This window comes from Nothobranchius furzeri, chromosome 3, assembly GCF_043380555.1.
Source record: "Nothobranchius furzeri strain GRZ-AD chromosome 3, NfurGRZ-RIMD1, whole genome shotgun sequence".
NCBI classification, from domain to species: domain Eukaryota; kingdom Metazoa; phylum Chordata; class Actinopteri; order Cyprinodontiformes; family Nothobranchiidae; genus Nothobranchius; species Nothobranchius furzeri.
In genome coordinates, this window is record NC_091743.1 from 55119974 (window position 1) to 55137648 (window position 17675).

Here is a 17675-nt window from a genome sequence, read left to right on the forward strand (position 1 = left end):
AAGAAAAAAGTTACTGCTCGGATCAAGATGTGTACCTGCACAAAATGTTATGCCAGCCCTGGGGTCTCATTTATCAAACAATGTGAAGAATCCTTACTAAAACCGTACGTAAGCTCAGCAAAAAAATGTACTTACGCCAAGTAGGTTTGTGCTTTATCAAACATGGAGTATGCACAGCTGCACGCAATCTCCGCTTCATAAATTGGAGACTAACGAGAATGTTTCTCAGCTGCTTTTTAGTCACATCCCGCCCTCACCACGCCCACTTTCTGCCATAAATGGTCAACGTAAAGTGCCTTGTGGATCTCATGCACATACATAAGCCGGCTGTTGCAGCGCTCCGCCAATGACTATGGCGACCATTGCTCAAGGCAGATCAAGGAAGCGCAATTTCACAGAAGCAAAAATTGAGGTACTTGTGGGTGAAGGGGAGAAATGAAAGGAAGTGCTTTTGCAAAACAAATAAGAGCAAATCCATGGAGTGGCACAGCGTTGCTGAAGCCGTCAATGTTGTGAGTTCTTCAGAGAGATCTGTGGCGGATATAAAAAAATGGTCCAATCGGGATCCGATCCCCAGACTCCCAGGTGAAAGTCGCGTGCGCTAACCAGTCAGCCAAACAGAGATCTCCCCTGTACAAGTAGCCAGGGCACATGATTAATTGGGTCACAGTGACAGGACACACACTGTCAGAGACGCATGACATTCTGTCTCAATCTGTCCCCCTGCTGATAATCTGCATTCCGTATTCTGCGCTTCAGCCTGTGTGTGTGTGTGTGTGTGTGTGTGTGTGTGTGCACCATGCGTGCACATGTGTGTGTGAGTGTGTGTGCGTACATGTGTGTGTACGTGCACATGTGTGTGCGTGTGTGTGTGTGTGTGTGGGGGGGGGGGGTTATTCTGTGTGAACACGAAGCAGTACAAGTGATAATGCTGAAGGATTTCATAATTGTATCCTTCTCAGCAGCAGCACTGCAAGTGCTCTCCATGTCCAAAATGTGCGTAAGCAAGGTCCTTAGTCAACTTAAAGTTGCGCACATTTTTCCACTAAGTTTTCTTTCATAAACCCCAAAGGTTGCGTGAAAAGTTGCTTATGCAGTTTTCCGACCTCGTTTTGTGCATAAGCAAGCTTGATAAATGAGGCCTCTGCTCTCTAACCACTGGACTACCAAGTCTGCTACATGATAGCAGTTGCTAAAGCTACACATCCTGAGCTGGCCAGAGGAGACAGGTTTCCGACTAGAGACTAGCTTCCGGGAGAGAAGCATGGCCTGATGACAGTAGTTTTCATTGATGCTTTACAAGACTTTCAAAGTAAAAAAAAGTTTGCAGCTGAAACAGGAAAATCCATGATTGCGACCAAAAATCAGTTTTGGTTTTTTATTTTATTTTTTTTTTTATAAGGAAACAATTTCACATGATAAAAGCTTCAAAAAGTGGATTTTCCATCATACAGCTCCTTAAAACAAATGAGTAATTAATGGTTTTTAGCGTAACTCTATTAAGATGATTAAGTAATTTCAGTCTGGAGTGTTGGTGCTGGAAGCATATAAAAGTTTTGTTTACCTGTTTGTAGCTACAGTTTCGCCGACGGCTGCCGGCTTCTTCAGGCTGACGCTGATGATGGCGCGTCACTTCCTTCTCCGTTTATCTGCGGGCAGCAGAGGACGTTGTCGCCCTCTACTGCCCGCTCTCCCCTCTCCGACGATGCAGTCCCATGCGTGGTCCAGCGTGTAAACTCCGTCGTCCCTATTCATGGTCCCACATCCACGTCTCCTTATCTCGATTGCTTCCTTGATCCATCTTTAGTATTTTTGTTGTTCGGTGGTTATGATCCGTGTGCTGTCCCAGTCCACCGAACAACAAAAATTCAAAAGATGGATCAAGGAAGCAATCGAGATAAGGAGACGTGGATGTGGGACCATGAATAGGGACGACGGAGTTTACACGCTGGACCACGCATGGGACTGCATCGTCGGAGAGGGGAGAGCGGGCAGTAGAGGGCGACAACGTCCTCTGCTGCCCGCAGATAAACGGAGAAGGAAGTGACGCGCCACCATCAGCGTCAGCCTGAAGAAGCCGGCAGCCGTCGGCGAAACTGTAGCTACAAACAGGTAAACAAAACTGTTTCTGTGTTTAAAAAAGAACGAAAGCATGGATTTAGAAAGACAAAGCAAGAACACACCTAAGATATAAAAGTTGTAGGGTGGTAGCCCTCAAGGACCCCGTCCCAGAGGCTGTCATGGATGTCCTAACTGTGCCCATGCAGTGAAGGTGAACCTTTATCTGGTCTTTCTAGCCCGATATGTAAAATAAGTTATCCTGAAATGACAGTCTATCTATTTTTTTATGAACAGCGTTTGCACTCTGTTTCGATACGCAAATTTATTCCACTATGGTCAGCATGCAGGTGTGTTCTGAATGCTGGAAAGCTCCTGCTCTATGAGGCAAGCATCCATAAGCACAGGAAGTAAAGACAAAATAGTTTTTTGCTGTATAATCTGTTAACTGTTATTAAGTCAAAGCATTTTTATGTGTGCTGGCTCATTGTGTGTGCATGCATACACAGGGGTGGCTCACAGCACACACGTTGTGCTGTTGAGTTAGTGGTGCACATGTACACTGAGCACGGCTACTTTGTTTATTCTATTGACTTATTTGCTCTGTCCATTGACTGTGTTTCCCCATAGCCATGCCTTGCTTTTCTTCTTTAAATTACCACCTTCTAATTATCTGTCACATTTTCTCCTATCCTGTGCCAAAGACACGCAATGGCCAATAATGACCCCGTAGACAGCATCTATCAGGCGCTCCACCATTGATTCTTCTCTCCCTCATTTTCTCCCTGTTCCCTTTACTGGTTGTTTGGTCTACCTCCCTCCTCCTTTTTTTTCTCTCAGCCATTTTCATCCTGTGCTCTCACTTTGTTTTACCTTCACTTTGCGTCAGCCTCCACGAGGTAACAGATTTAATGCTAAATGCCTGGAGAGCATCATTTGAATGTAATGATTTTAATGAAGAAGCATATTTCTTTCTGTTGTTCTTGATCAATAGGAATGCGTCAATGGCAATATTAAAATGTAAATAAATAAATGCACTGAAGTGCATATTAGTTCTGTCTCTATGAGGCAATAAGAGGTCGAGACAGAAGTTGGCTTATGTATGTCTAAAAAAGCACCTGAAGTGGAATCTGTTTAGCCACTGTCATTGGTTGACTGAACCGACCGCGGGGAGTCAAAGTGGGTGATGGCCCAATGTTTGGCCAGCATGGACTCCTGTATGACAGTAATGTAGTTTGAGTGTTAGCTGCCCGAGGGCTAGAGAGAATCTCGTTCCCCTCCCACAGTTTCAGCTGGCATCTGTCCCCTTTTTATACCTCCCCCACAGTCACAACCCTCCAGTCCCCGCTCGCCCCCTCCCACCCCATAAGCTTCACCCGCAGAAAGCACAGGAGCTCAGGTCATTACTGCAAACCATCATGGCTAACTGTCACACACACACACGAGCCAGGCTTGTTCTCAGTGCAAACATAGCATCTGTCTTCCCACCAACTTTCTGAAATAAAGAGCAGTGGTTTGAGGGAAGTCAACTTACCAAACAGACATGGGGCAAGCTGGAACAGCTCATGAAATGATGGCCAAAGGAACCGCTCTCCCTCTCCACTCACGTCACACTTCTATAACAGAATGTAAACAACTTTATACATGATGCTTTTTAAAAAACGTAACTGTAGATGATACAATTTCTTATTGTCCATTGTTTGAAAGTAACCTCTTGTTTGAGACCAAAAACCTAAAATCAATGCACTGTCTCCCAAAATGTTTGTCAGAAAGTTTGCAAATTTATAAGTGTGAAAAATCCACAAACGATCATTAAAATGTCCTAATATTTTTTGCATTCACACCAAACAATGAGGGCTGTTCCACATTCTGTCTTTGACGTAGAGGGAGGGTGAAGTGAAGCTTTTTAAGGCTTTACATCACAACAGTTACAAATAGTCCTTGCATGGAAATTCCCACTTTCAAGTTAATAAAAAATTATATAACAAAAATCTGAGTCTAATTTCTAGCATGGAGAAAAAGTTATGAGATGGGAGAAATTTGAATGTAATGCTATGAGAGATTGTTGAAGATATGTTTTTTTTTCCTTATTGAAAAATGAGAAACAAACGAAAAAACTAATAGAGGAAAAAAGAAATAAATATTGCTAGAAAATTAAACAATTAAGGAAACAAACACAAATAGAGGCTATCAAATTATACATTGTTTAATGTTACTGTAGGGAGGAGTTTTACTACCATCTTCACCAGAGCAGGGCTCTTCGGGAAGGGAGGAGAGGGAAGATGGAAACTACGCAGAATTTTTTTCATTGTTTTGTAATGTTGCAGTCACAAACTCATGCTACTCATCCAGCCTATAAAAGCGTTAAAAACAAGAAAATTGTCATGTTCTGGTACATTTGTAACCTGTAATTAATTTGCGATGAATCACATTGAAACTTTTTGGCTAGATGACAACCCAATTGACACTTTTCCTTTCTATGTGAAATAAATACGAACCCCGTCTTCCAAAGCTTTAAGTTGGAGTCTTTTTGAACTGCTGTCAGCTGTTGATCAGAAAAAGCAAAGAAACACTGCAGGGAAAGAATTCCCGATAGACTGAAACATGATGAGAGGTGTTGTCTTATTACTGGAGGCGTAATAACAGCCGAGATAGCATCTGTCAGTGAGGTGCTGAAGATAGTAGTACAATAGTGTGCAACACCTGAGCACAGATGATGACACTTTTACTTTTGTAAGTAAATAAATAAAATAAAAATTCTGACAAAGAGATGGGTTACCACATACATAGAGGGTATGGGAGGGAAGACGGACTGAACAAAACCTGTGTGTGTGTGTGTGTGTGTGTGTGTGTGTGTGTGTGTGTGTGTGTGTGTGTGGTGTTTATGTTTATAAGGCCTGATATAAAGCCTGCAGCAGTGAAATGCTGCCAATGTAAAATGCTTTTGACATTAATAGAGTGCTTTGTGAATTTTACAGAGAGGGTATGTGACTGGGGTTTGTTATGTACTGAATGTACACAGTTGTGTGTGTGTGTGTGTGTGTGTGTGTGTGTGTGTGTGTGTGTGTGTGTGTGTGTGTGTGTGTGTGTGTGTGTGTGTGTGTGTGTGTGTGTGTGTGTGTGTGTGTGTGTGTGTGTGTGTGTGCCTACACCCAGTCAGCTCCCTGGGGCCTTCTCTGTGGGTGAGTCAGTCCAGTTGCTGTAATCACTCTTTTCTACCCTCTACTCCAAACCTGATTTGCCCAGATTGTTTTGTTTTCTGCTTCCTGGCTGCTGCCCTCAACCTTCCCTTTCTCTTCTTCCATCTTACATGTCCACCCTCCATCTTTTCCTTCAAATCCCTTTCTTTCACAAATACCACTTTGTCTGAATCCCCTCAGCCTTCTTTTCCTCCAAATCTTTTCCTCTCTCTCTTTCCTTCCTCTTGGTGGTAATGACAACTGATTGATGGAGTTTGTTTTCCTTTAATTACACTGCTGGTGAGCGGCCAGGCCTGTTCATGCCTCTGAAGCAGAAAACCCAACTTGGTTAGGTTAGAAATGGGATTTCCCAAAGTGAGAACAATGTAATGAGGGATGGTCTTCGGCCTACTGTCTTATTACCATTTGCTTCTTACTCTTAACCAACTGTTTTCTTTCTAATCGTGAAAGCTAACAGTATAGCTGCTGCACACACCTCATAGTAAAGATTTTATCTAACTGAGTTTTTTGGAAGCCCTGAAAAGTGAGAGAAGTCAGGCTGTTTCATTAACAATGTACTTTATTTTTTCATTTGACTTCATGACTTAAGGCTAGTTTATGTTTCTGCTTTTGCGTCTGCATTGGTACGGAAACCCGCAACATGTCGGTATGGAAAACGCAAGCTTGTGATTGGTCAGGGTGCTGCTTCCTTTAAATTTGTTAACAGCACCGCCATTGTGCCTTTAAAAAACCTAAAAGAGCCAAAGATATCTAGCGGCAGACAGGGAGAAGCTTGAAGAATATATCACAAAAAAACTCCAAAAACACGAAAGTTTAATTCACTGGATGAGTAGAAATATATGTATTAGATCCATGAGATGGAAGTCCAAGAGCAAAATGTTTCCATCAATGCATGTGTGTCTGTCCCTGTGGAGCTGACAGAGAAGCATGAATTAGGCTTTATAAGCATTTAAAGGAAAATCAAATCTTTTTAGCCCACAAATGTAAAAAAATAAAAAAAATTCTTGTGATTTGTTTTAGAGAAAGTTTCTGTTGAGAAAAAATAGCAATAAATAAATAAATAAAACACTTTTATTTAGTTTGCATATACTGATTTTAGTACATATGATTTACATGCATGTAGTTTTGTTGCTATCTGCCAAATTATTTATAAATTTAAATTATTGCTGTTGTTGTATGGCAGTTGATTTAAATCCAGCTTTATTACAAAGCTTTTTTCAAACACATGCATAAAGTGCTGAAAAAATGAAATAAATGACATTTCCAAGTTTTGATGAATCAACGACTTCCATTGCTCAACATGAAATCCACGAGGCACTATATTCTTAGAAAAGGGCAACATTTCACATTTACAAAGCCTGCTGTACATAAGCATTGGACCAGCAACCTTTAATTTTTTTTACCTGAGTTCTGCACAACAGTATACACATTTAAAGTAACCGTGTGTATTTTTCCTGGTGATAGGGAGCAATAGATACCTAAATCATTGCAAGCAAGTAGTATTTTTGTGTTTGAGTAAAACCTTACCAACGGATGCACATTAGGGTCACAAAACCCTGGGAAGTGCAACCTCCAGCAACATGACAAGCATATCAGACTTCCTTTCATCACTGGCAGCAAGTGTAGAGGTAAATGTGTAAAACAACAATGTTTATGAATGATGAAAGTTTTGTAACCGTTTGTTACAAATCAGTAAATGCATTTTATCCTCAGGGGCTCCCGTAGAAGGAAACATGGCATCTAGTATAGCGTCGCCCAGAGACTTTGGCCTTAAATATTTTTAGCTACCTTAGATACTTAGATATTTTTCAACAACTGGGCATCATTGAATTCATTTTTAACACCATTTTGATGGATGATTTCCAGAGATTAATGGTAAAACTACACATTGTCTCTTTAAACTTGTTTATTTAGAATCATCTGAATTTGTTGCATCTTGCAGGAGTAGTAAAGAATAAAAACTGTTTATAAAATACATCTCAACAATAACAAGAGCATTTATGATAATATGTTTGGATTTCCCTGTAGCTGGTTTAGTAACATAAATACAAACAATTTGAGAACAAAATGTGATTTTCCTATGAAATCCACTTGGCCCACTCTTCCAAAAGTCCACCTACTCTACAAGCTCAAAGTCAAAGTTGACTCCCATCTAAAAGAAAATTAAAATGGTCATGTCACATTAAAAGCCAGATTAAAAAATGTGTCTTCAATAAAGATCTAAAATTCTCAAGACTATGAGTGGTCCTTATATGCAAGGACTGGCTATTCCATAATTTTGGTCCAGCTACAGAGAAGCCCCTGTCACCGCGGTCTTAAGATGAAATCTTGGAATGGTTAAGAGGGCCTGGGAACTAGAACACATAGTTCTGGTTGGAAGACAGTTTCCTGCCCCGTGTGCCTCGTTGCTCAAGCTAATCAGTACCACGGACAGAGGTGGAGTCTGACAGAAAAAATATTAGTGGTAGTGTAGGACTTCCCTATCACAGCTAATCATCTAAATTAATTATGTGCAATTAACCCACATAATGACAACTGCCTTAGAGTAAGAGATGATGTGAGCACAACCCTTTACCTTAAAGTCAGAGTTGGAAGCTGAATTCCTCCAAGAACTTTTGTGCTTTCATTAGAATGGATTCATAGCTGGTGTTCACTCAAGATGGGCAGTGAAAAGACTACTTGAAACTAAAAGTGGCAAGCTTATTCCCAGCTGATGGTGCAGAATTACAAGTATGTTTAAAAGCTGTTTTTGATGCTGGGGATCAGTGTGCCCAGGCCCCTGCCATTGCCTGCCAGCTGACTCATGATGCACCCAAACTTGTATACTCTCCCTGCATGTGGTGTACCCATGAGTAGGTGGCTTTGTGCTGCTTTTTCAGGCTGAGCCCAGCCACGTTCCAGAAGCTGAGAATTTGAGTGAGTTTCTGCTTCAAGGAAAATATTTCACCGTATATTGGTGTGTATTTTGCAGGTGGTGTTAGGATAGAGGGAGAGTTGGACCACTGGAATGGAATTCATCTTTACAAATGAGGATGTGGCTCAGGTCCATAGTTGTAAACTATAAGTGGCTGTTCTTAGCCTCGGACCTGGTTTGCAAGGCAATATAATTATGCAAATGTTTAATCCGGTTCTCCCCTTCTGATTTTCTTATGGACGTCCTCAGTTATTGTAATGGCTCTGAAGCTTAACCTGTCAGATTTTCCTGCCATGTGTGGTGTGTTAAGTGCTCTGACCTGCTCCGATAGACATCAGAACCACTCTTATCACAAATCAGGGATAGTAGGAAATATGGTGTCCAATATGGCTTTGCCCAGAGACTTAGACCCACTCCCATGTATTTTGACCCGATTATTATAGTTATGTGTTACAAAACCGCCAATATTTTTCAACAACTGGGCATCATTTAATTCATTCTTTTCAACAACATTTCGATTGATATTTCCAGAGATTAAGGCAAGGCAAAGCAGCTTTATTTATAGAGCACATTTCAAACACAGAGGCATTCAGTGCGCTTTACAATTATCAGGACATGATGTGAAAACAACATAAAAACACAAATCAAAATACACATAGATAGAATTATAGTTTAAAGCTAAAGGAGAAGATAAAGTTACAGCACAGATTGCAGTGGAAATGATGCAACATAAGAAATGGAAATTGGAAAAAAGTTTTAAAAAGTTGCTTGGACATGATGCTTCAGTTTGAACAGTTGGGTTGTAAGCTCTACTGCAAATGCAGAGGTTGGATTAATCAAAGTCAAAGACTCATTAGTCATCATCACACGCTGGTGAAATTACATCTCTGCATTTGACCCATCCCTTTGGGAAGGGGTGAGCTGCAGCAGTGGCTGCACTCGGGAAATATTTGGTGGTTTAACCTCCCAATCCAACCCATTAAAGCCAAGTGTCAAGCAGGGAGGCATTGGGTCCTATTTTTGAAGTATTTGATGTGACCCAACTAGAATTAGAACCTTGTTCTCCCAGTCCCAGTGGGGACAATCACACCACTAGGTCAGTGAGAAGGTCAAATATTCACATTTCAGATCTTTCATACTGTCATGATATTTTGTTAACTTTAACCTTGGAAAAAGACTCTTCCACTACAAGCTAAGTAGAATCATCAGGGTTTGAAGAACAGCATTGGATTTTCTTAGAGTTGAGTGTTGAGTGCACTGGATGCTGCTCACAGAAAATAATGCCTTTTTATCTTGTGAGTGGATTTATAAAAGTAACTTCTGAATATGGCTTTCTCTTTCCTGCAGTCCTGGAGAAGAGTGGGCCAGCTGACTGACTTCAAAAATGTAAAAAAAAAAATCTTTCAAGTTAAGCTTCACACCACAGGGAACAGAACAAGTCATTAAAAGACTGTGAGCATAAAAATGGACTGATAATAAGAATCTACTTGAAGAGAAATTTTACTAATCTCAGATTGTGTTTGTCACAAAAACTACTTTAAATTATTTTACTTTGATGGAGGAATGAAACTGATTGAGAAGAAAAGCATGAGCCTGAGGGAATCTAAAATCATGAAAAATTTCTGTGTGTTTATAAGAATGTAATGAATTTAAATGCAACATAATTTTTATAAATTCAAGTGTAAACAAAATGTTAAACATAGGAGCAAAAAAGAGCAATGGGGATTCGGTATTTACTTGTGAGAGAATTGATATATTGTGCATGCAACAAGATCTGACATCCCACCAGTGTTCCACTCCTTTCCACCACACTGATCATCAAAACTCCTTTCCTCCGCTCTTTATTTTCTCCCAAACTCCTTTCACTGTGAGGTGGCCCTCGCTCGCTCGGTTCTTCCTTATTCCCTCAATTCCATCTGCTTTCTAGCTGCTTTCTTTTTCTGTCAGTCTGACTCCTACATCTCCAGTAATGGTCAGCAAAACAAACCATTACAGAAATTCAGGCAACTCAGAAGGCATTTTGGTCTCATTCTTGACATGTTTTAAAGCTATGCCCAATGCTTTACACGCCTTTAGAGTAACAAACCACAGCTTTCAATACATTCAACTGCAAACCTAGGACACAGTGTAAAGCAGAACATACAAGGATCTGAACATTTACTTATTATAACAGATACATAGAACAATTTTGTTCATGCCTTTATTGGACAAGATTTTTAGACACAACCAACTTGGTAAGGGAATCCATTTTGGAGGCCTAAGGACTAGCTCTCTGCTTTTTGCAGATGATGTGGTCTTGTTGGCCTCATCAGCAGTTCACAGCTGAGTCTGAAGCAGCTGGGATGAGAATCAGCTCCCCTAAATCTGACACAATGGTCTTGAGTCAGAAATGGGTAGAATGCCTTCTCTGGGTCAGGGACAAGGCCCTGCCTCATGTGGAGGAGTTTAAGTATCTTGGGGTACTGTTTACAAGTGAGAGAAAGATGAAGAGTGAGACTGGTAAATCAGTATTGTCAGATTTTTCTCCTTTCCAAAAATCAGAGGGACCAAGTATTTGTTTACAATCTGTGAGCCCACAGCGTTGCCAAGTCTGCAAAGGCAAATGCTGCTGCACAGGCTTCACTTCAGTAGAATGTAAGTAGAATGTGGTTTCCTGCTTGCACCGGAACCTAAATTATTTTTCTCTAATCTCAAAATCTCAGCATGCAGGCAGCGCTTGCACTCAGAGTGCTGTCATCAGCTCTGATTGAATATTGACTTCTGCCTTGCTGGACTCACACTAGCCATATCTTCATATACTCATAACTTTCTATGAAGTCTAGGGAGGCTGATTATGCTGTATTCCACTTACATGTCATCAGTTCTTAGCCCTGCGTTTATTATTATACGCTCACATCTGATGATAGTGGACATGTTCAGGCATGAAACCTCTCAGGCTCCGCCCCCTCTTGTTTACACCTTTCCAACTGGATTAGAAGTGATGTGAAAGGCAGCAACTTGTGTAAGTTATTTCACACCATCCTGGCTTGTGGCTGTGATAAATATAGATGATGTGGCGAACATTGTGTGCAGTACACTGTGGTTAATATAACTATTTATTGACCACCTGGTGTCATGCAGAAACAGAACACCAATGCCATTTTTATTTTATATCACCCATTCCTTTGAAACTTGCAGGAATAAACTGACAATTTGATGAATGCAGCTGAGGAATCGACCGTTAGACTTAATGACCACTGCTTGCCTCGTACAGTTTATCTGCTGGGCTTGTGACTTCTGTTATTTCAATGTCTAATTTCTTGTTGCTCCTAACGTCTCTTTCCCTGCAGCAATCTGAAACATCTATCACCAGCTGGCTGATAAAGACTCTAGGACTGTCTTGGGCATTTTGAGATAATGCGATACATGCTGTGATTTTTAACCTAAAGTTAGTGACAGCATGATTCCTCACTGACTCCTGTAGAGTTTTTGATTATTTTTGGAGCTTCATATTAAAACAAAGTCTTAGCAAGCAAAGTCAAGTGCAGCGGTGATATGCAATGGAGGTCATTGTCTGAGATATATTAGATTAGAACATATTTGAGGTCTGCTCAGGGTCAGGTGTAGAAATAAGACTAGGGTCATGGAAATCTATTCCATTGGTTTAGGAAATCATGCACACATTTTGTGTAGATTACCAGTCACAAGGGAGCAACCCAGTGCATTTGCATGGCTAGACGTGGTGTGGAGGACTTGATGATGTTTACATCAGAGTAGGGAAGAAAGGGAATTTAAATGACTTCATGTAGTGTGGGTATTCCAAATGGCCTGACAAACAGAAAACATCCAGTGAGCGGCAATTGTGTTGATGAAAATGTCTTGTTGACATCAGAGAAAATCGGCAGACTGGTCTTAGATTAAATAATCACTGGTTCCAAACACGGTCTACAGAATACCAACCCTGAACAGAAGCAAAAGACCATAGCAGCTCCTTCTTAAGAACAGGAAACTGAGGGAACAGTTAGCAAGACCACCAGAATTGGGCAATATTGGGCAATTTCTATGAGTACCTATTCAGCGTGGCTCAAGTCATCGCTGTGCTGTTTCTGACCTTTTCCATTAGTAATGGTTGCTACCCCCTTTCCAGTACATGCTTCAATGTGGTTACCAAGCATACAAGCTGAAAATACAACACGCAAGACTGTTGGTTGCCGATTGGACAGGGGGTGGAGTCACTGGTTGCTCTAGTATTCTGCCTCACTGCCTTTTCAGAGGTCAGAGACTGACAAAAAGCCACAGCTTAAGCAGAATGTTCAAGACCACCATGTCTGCCATTGTTTTGTTTTTGTGCCACACACAGATGATGAGTAGCAGGAATGCAGCATCAGAGACTAGAAAAATGTTTCCTGGTCTGATGAGTCTGTCTGTTGCAACTTTTAGATGGTCGGTCATAAATTGGTGTGAACACTATGAGAGCAAGGATAAATCTTTCTAAAAATAAATTGGAAGCCAGTGTAAAGAGGTCAGAACAGGAGTGATGTGCTCCAATTTTCTTGTGCCAGTTAAAAAATGTGCTGCAGCATTTTGCACCAGAGTATTCTGACCAACCTCTAATACAAGGGAGTTGCAATAATCTAAGTGTGAGGTTATAAAGGTGTGGATAACTGTTTCCAAATCCTGCCGGGAAAGAAAAAACTTTACCTGAGCTAAACATCTTAGGTGACAAAATGAGGACTCCACCCCCTCAATTACCAAACATCAAAGCTTTTGTTGAATCCTTGCACCACATTTAACACTCCAGAAAAAGAAAAGCTTAGGTAATAGCTAATTTGATAAGTGTTTAAAACTGTTATTTTTTCTGACTTAAGGGTTTAAAAAACATGCCCATGCTGACCACATTAATAATTAAATATGTGGGAAATGTTTGCAAGCGGTACATTTGAAGTGGTCTCTGGTAGGAATGAATGCCTTGTAAGCTGTACTCGGGGCAAAAAAAAAAAAAAAAACCCAGAGTGGCTTGGCACAGCGTGGACAAGTCTGCTGCAGTGGCGAGCGGAACACCTCGACAGGATTTGGATTCTGATTTTCTCATATTTAGACATCTCTCCTCAGATTGGATAACAGTAACGCGACTGTACCACTGACTTGCAACATTGATGTTTTATCTCCTCAAACATCAGAAGCCTGGAAGAATTTTTCTGTGTGGTAGTGTTGCTAATGCTAACAGTTAGCTTCTACTTTTCTGGACATTAAAACAAATGTAAAGTATTGTTTTATCACCTTAGTCAACATTTTTGATGATTTTATAAGTACGTAAAAATGTTTGTGTTTATGTTTATTCATTTAGGAGACACTTTTATCCAAAGCAACTTACAATTTATAACCTATAGGGCATGTTGTGATCTGTAGGGGAAACCGGAGTACCCGGAGGAAACCCACACATGCATGGGGAGAACACGCAACTCCACGCAGAAAGGCCGCAGCCGAGTTTTGAACCTGCAACCTTCGTGCTGCGGGGCAACAATGCTAACTACTGCGCCACCATGCAGAAATGAAGACAACAATTCAAGATGTGTTCCTCAAGAAATCAAAAGACAAGAGAAAGGAGTTTCTGCATCATCAAACACAGACTCCTCTTATGTGAAGCTCAGAGCAGTTATCAAACATTGATTCGAGCCACACAAATCCTGTCTGTCTGTGGCCGCCATTAAAGGGCTGACAGGCGTTTGGTTTGGAATGCATTAACAGTGTGAATCTGTGAAATAAACAGGGATGATGAAAAAAGCTTGCTTCTCTTTTTTGAAGTGTACACAAACAAGAAATAATTTAACCGGACCTAAAAAAAAAACCCATTTAGCGCAAACAAATGCAATCACTCGTGTTAGCATTGGTGTTCACAAAATTATTCAACCATCTTCTCTGTTGGACTCGAAACATGAGCCACAAATATCAGGCCAAAAGGATAAAGAAGAGAGCAGGAATGTACACAGACAAATGAACGGGGGATGCTGCATGGGGGAGTAATCACAGAGGAGCTCCTCAACCGGAGAACTGGGAAATACAGATAAACAAGGACCTGTTTGATCTTCAGAGAAGCAATATTATTGATTGTATCTGCATGAGGCCAGTTAGATTCTGCATTCATAAATAAAATGGAGCGTAGTGGTGGGCTGGGAAGGTAAGCCACTGCGTCAGAAGAGAACCGAAGGCTACTTTGTCTGTGCCGAAGGCACTTTGAGTGAAGATGTCGACGGGCGGTCACCATGCTTGGGGGTAAAGACTCACCTGGTGGATGCAGAGCTGCACCCCCTACTAAGACAAATCAAATATTTGAACTTCAGCAAGAAGCAATGAGGGGAAAACAGAGACACTGAGCTTGGACACACGTTGTACAGGAAGTCTGGTGAAAAATAGAGATGGAAGATGACAGAGTCTAAATGAAGGTATTTAAACATCAGAAATCGGTCTTGCATTGAGAAGATTCGTATCGTAAGACATTTTAAGACTTTTGGTTCTTTTAACCATTTGAACAAATTTACTTTTTTTTGTTAAAGGTGTGGAACACTCAGCTAAACAATATGGTTGCTGTGTTCTCTAGTAGGAATGGATGCCTTGTGAGGGGGGGGGGGGGGTACCTCTGCATCGTTTCTGTGACCTCAAAGTTGCCCACATGACAGCTGAGCTTCAGGTGGCAGGTTTTGGAGTCGCATTTCCTGACATTTAGACAGCTCTTCCCAGATTGGTTAACAGCAGCGCGACTCTACCACTGACTTGAAACGTGGATGTTTTATCTTCACCAATAAAATTAATGTGGAGGACCTTGTGCTGAGTGGTGAAGTTGCTAATGATAATTTTTAGCTTAAACTGGCTAAGACGTCCATTGGTAATTCCCAGACATTAAAACAACAGCCTTCTCTGTCATGAGTCAAGATCGGAGAGTCCGTGAGCACTAATTCACAGTGTGATGTAGACCTGTGAGGATTTTTGCTGTCTATTTTCTATTCGAAGCTAATGCAGTATAATTGTGTAGGAGACTATTTTCATGCTTAGCATGCATGAAAAACCCAGAGTGACTGAATTGATCAGAAAAAAAAAGAAATTTTTAGTCACCCACACCTTTAAAGTCAGACTGTTGCTACGTTGGCAGCTGGTACTCCTTTTGACTACATGATCTTTTGTAGCTCTGAGCTACAGAGTAGACACTTTTTTAGCTCAATGGGGACGCTTACGTTATGTAGAGTTACTGTTCCAAATGAAAGCATAAATAGGGCTACTGTTGTGGCCTAAGGAGATAACATGTACATCTAAAGATATTGGACTTTCAAAATAAACAAACTAGAAGTCAGTTTGAGGCTTATATACATTGAAACTTGTTTGTCTTTTGGTGGGAAAGAGTTGTATGATTTTTTTTTTCAGAGTTGAAAGGGATTTTAAAGAACACCCTGGAGTCTCTACACATTAGGATTAGCCTGACTTTGCCTACTCAGCCACAACCTCCTTCATCAGGTCACGTACTGTACGGGGGAGGATTTCACAAGTTACGTGTCTCTTCAGGCAAACAACCTTCTGATGCAACTATGGTTAAACTCCACTGCAATTGAAAAGGTGCCAAAAGTGTTCTCCTCTTAATGCAAGAGTGTTTAGAAGTAAAACTATGACTGGTGTTCAAACGTGTAACCAGATGAGTTCCATAACTTTAATCAACTTTGAAGAGAGAAAGATGATACATTTTATTAAAGGGGACAAGCTCCAAATTTGCTGCTTTAAATTGTGAAAGCTCATGTAGACCTCTTTTCCAGTTTTGTTTTTTAAAACACAGCAAATTTAGTGCTGCTCCTTAAATGTTGTCTCCAATTACATGCTCTTTGTTAATGTGTCCTTGTTCTTGTTGCTTCCTATTCTTAATGTTTGTAAAGTTGTTCAAAATCAGATTTCAAATTAAACCAAAATCTCACACTGTGTGTGTGTGTGTGTGTGTGTGTGTGTGTGTGTGTGTGTGTGAGTGTGTGTGTGTGTGTGTGTGTGTGTGTGTGTGTGTGTGTGTGTGTGTGTGTGTGTGTGTGTGTGTGTGTGTGTGTGTGTGTCCGCCGCGGACCCAACAGAGCCCAGGGACCCAGTTCCCACCAGGCTGGTGGGATCTGGGTGGGAACTGGCCCCAATAGGCACCTCTGTTGCCAAAATGCCACCCAGGGCATGGAGACCCCAGCCCATCTTTCCAGGGCCCAAAGCTGCAGCATTGCAGAGCTCCGAGGGAACTCTAAATGATTTTAGAGTAAATTATGATAAACGGAAGGTGACTGTGTTGGTTCTACTGGATCTAAGTGCTGTCTTTGATACAGTAGACCACACTATTCTTTTAACTCGTTTGAAACGGATCGGCCTCTCTGGTGCTGTTCACCAATGGTTCACATCCTACCTCACAGACAGGACTTTTATGGTCAGTTTGGAAACCTATTCCTCGAGGGTTCATGGGATTACATGTGGTGTGCCCCAGGGTTCAATTTTAGGCCCAGTGCTTTTTAACATTTATATGCTCTCTCTTGGCAGTGTCATCAGGAGACACGGGGTGAATTTCCACAGTTACGCTGATGATACACAGCTGTACATCTCTGTGTCTCCTGATGACACATGGCCAATGGACACACATTTTAATTGCATTTTAGACATCAAATCTTGGATGGCAGAAAACTTTCTCCAGCTCAAGCAGGACAAAACTGAAGTTTTAGCTATCGGTTATGGGTTTTAACTGAATACTACCACTTTTTAAATTATTTAATTACTTATGTTATTTATTTATTTATCTATTTTTTATTTATTTAATGTATTCCTTCTTTATACGTGCTTTTTAAACAGTTTTCTTCCATGATCTATGATCAACATTATTTTTATATCTATATAAATTTTTATATTACAATTCTCATTTCAGCTCTTTTGATTTTATATTTTAACCTTAATTTAGCCTTTTTCCAGTGCATCCTCTGAGGGAGCCCTCTGCCCCGGTGGTGGTGGTCAACTGTGGTGGCCTGGGTGCTTTCCAGGTGTGCCTAGGTGGAGGTGGGGGTCTCTGCCCTCCACGTGAACCAAAGATGTTTCAATCGGGACATCGTCCAGGTTTCCCAGCAAACAAAGAGAGAGGGATGCAGGGATATGACATAGAGAGTGGGCATCCCTGCCTGGTCCCCCTCTGAAGACAGAAGCTAGCTGAAATTTGGTCATTTGTCCTGACACGTGCTGTTGGTGAATTGTATATTGTTTGTAGCCAGTTTATGAATAAGTTCCCAAACCAAATTTGTTTAAAGTTGCAAATAAGAACTTCCAGTTAACTCTATCAAAAGCATTTTCTGCATCTAGAGATAATATACTAGTTTCTATGTTTCTACTGCAAGATAAATCTATCACATTAAGTAATCTACGTGAGTTTGTGGATGACTGTCTACCCTTAATGAAACCAGTTTGGTCAGGGTGTATTATAAAGGGGGTTACCTTCTCTAATCTTTTTACCAGGGCTTTACAAATTGTTTTGA

At 40.9% G+C, this 17675-nt stretch overlaps 1 long non-coding RNA gene across 1 annotated transcript in view; it reads left to right on the forward strand.

Moving 5' to 3' along the window:
* Positions 1 to 13935, forward strand: part of LOC107385488 (uncharacterized) — a 33743-nt gene extending 19808 nt beyond the window's left edge. Inside the window, exon 3 of the long non-coding RNA XR_001572985.3 lies at positions 13561 to 13935. This is a non-coding gene — a long non-coding RNA (uncharacterized lncRNA). The remainder of the gene's footprint in view (positions 1 to 13560) is intronic.
* The last annotated feature ends 3740 nt before the right edge of the window (positions 13936 to 17675 follow it).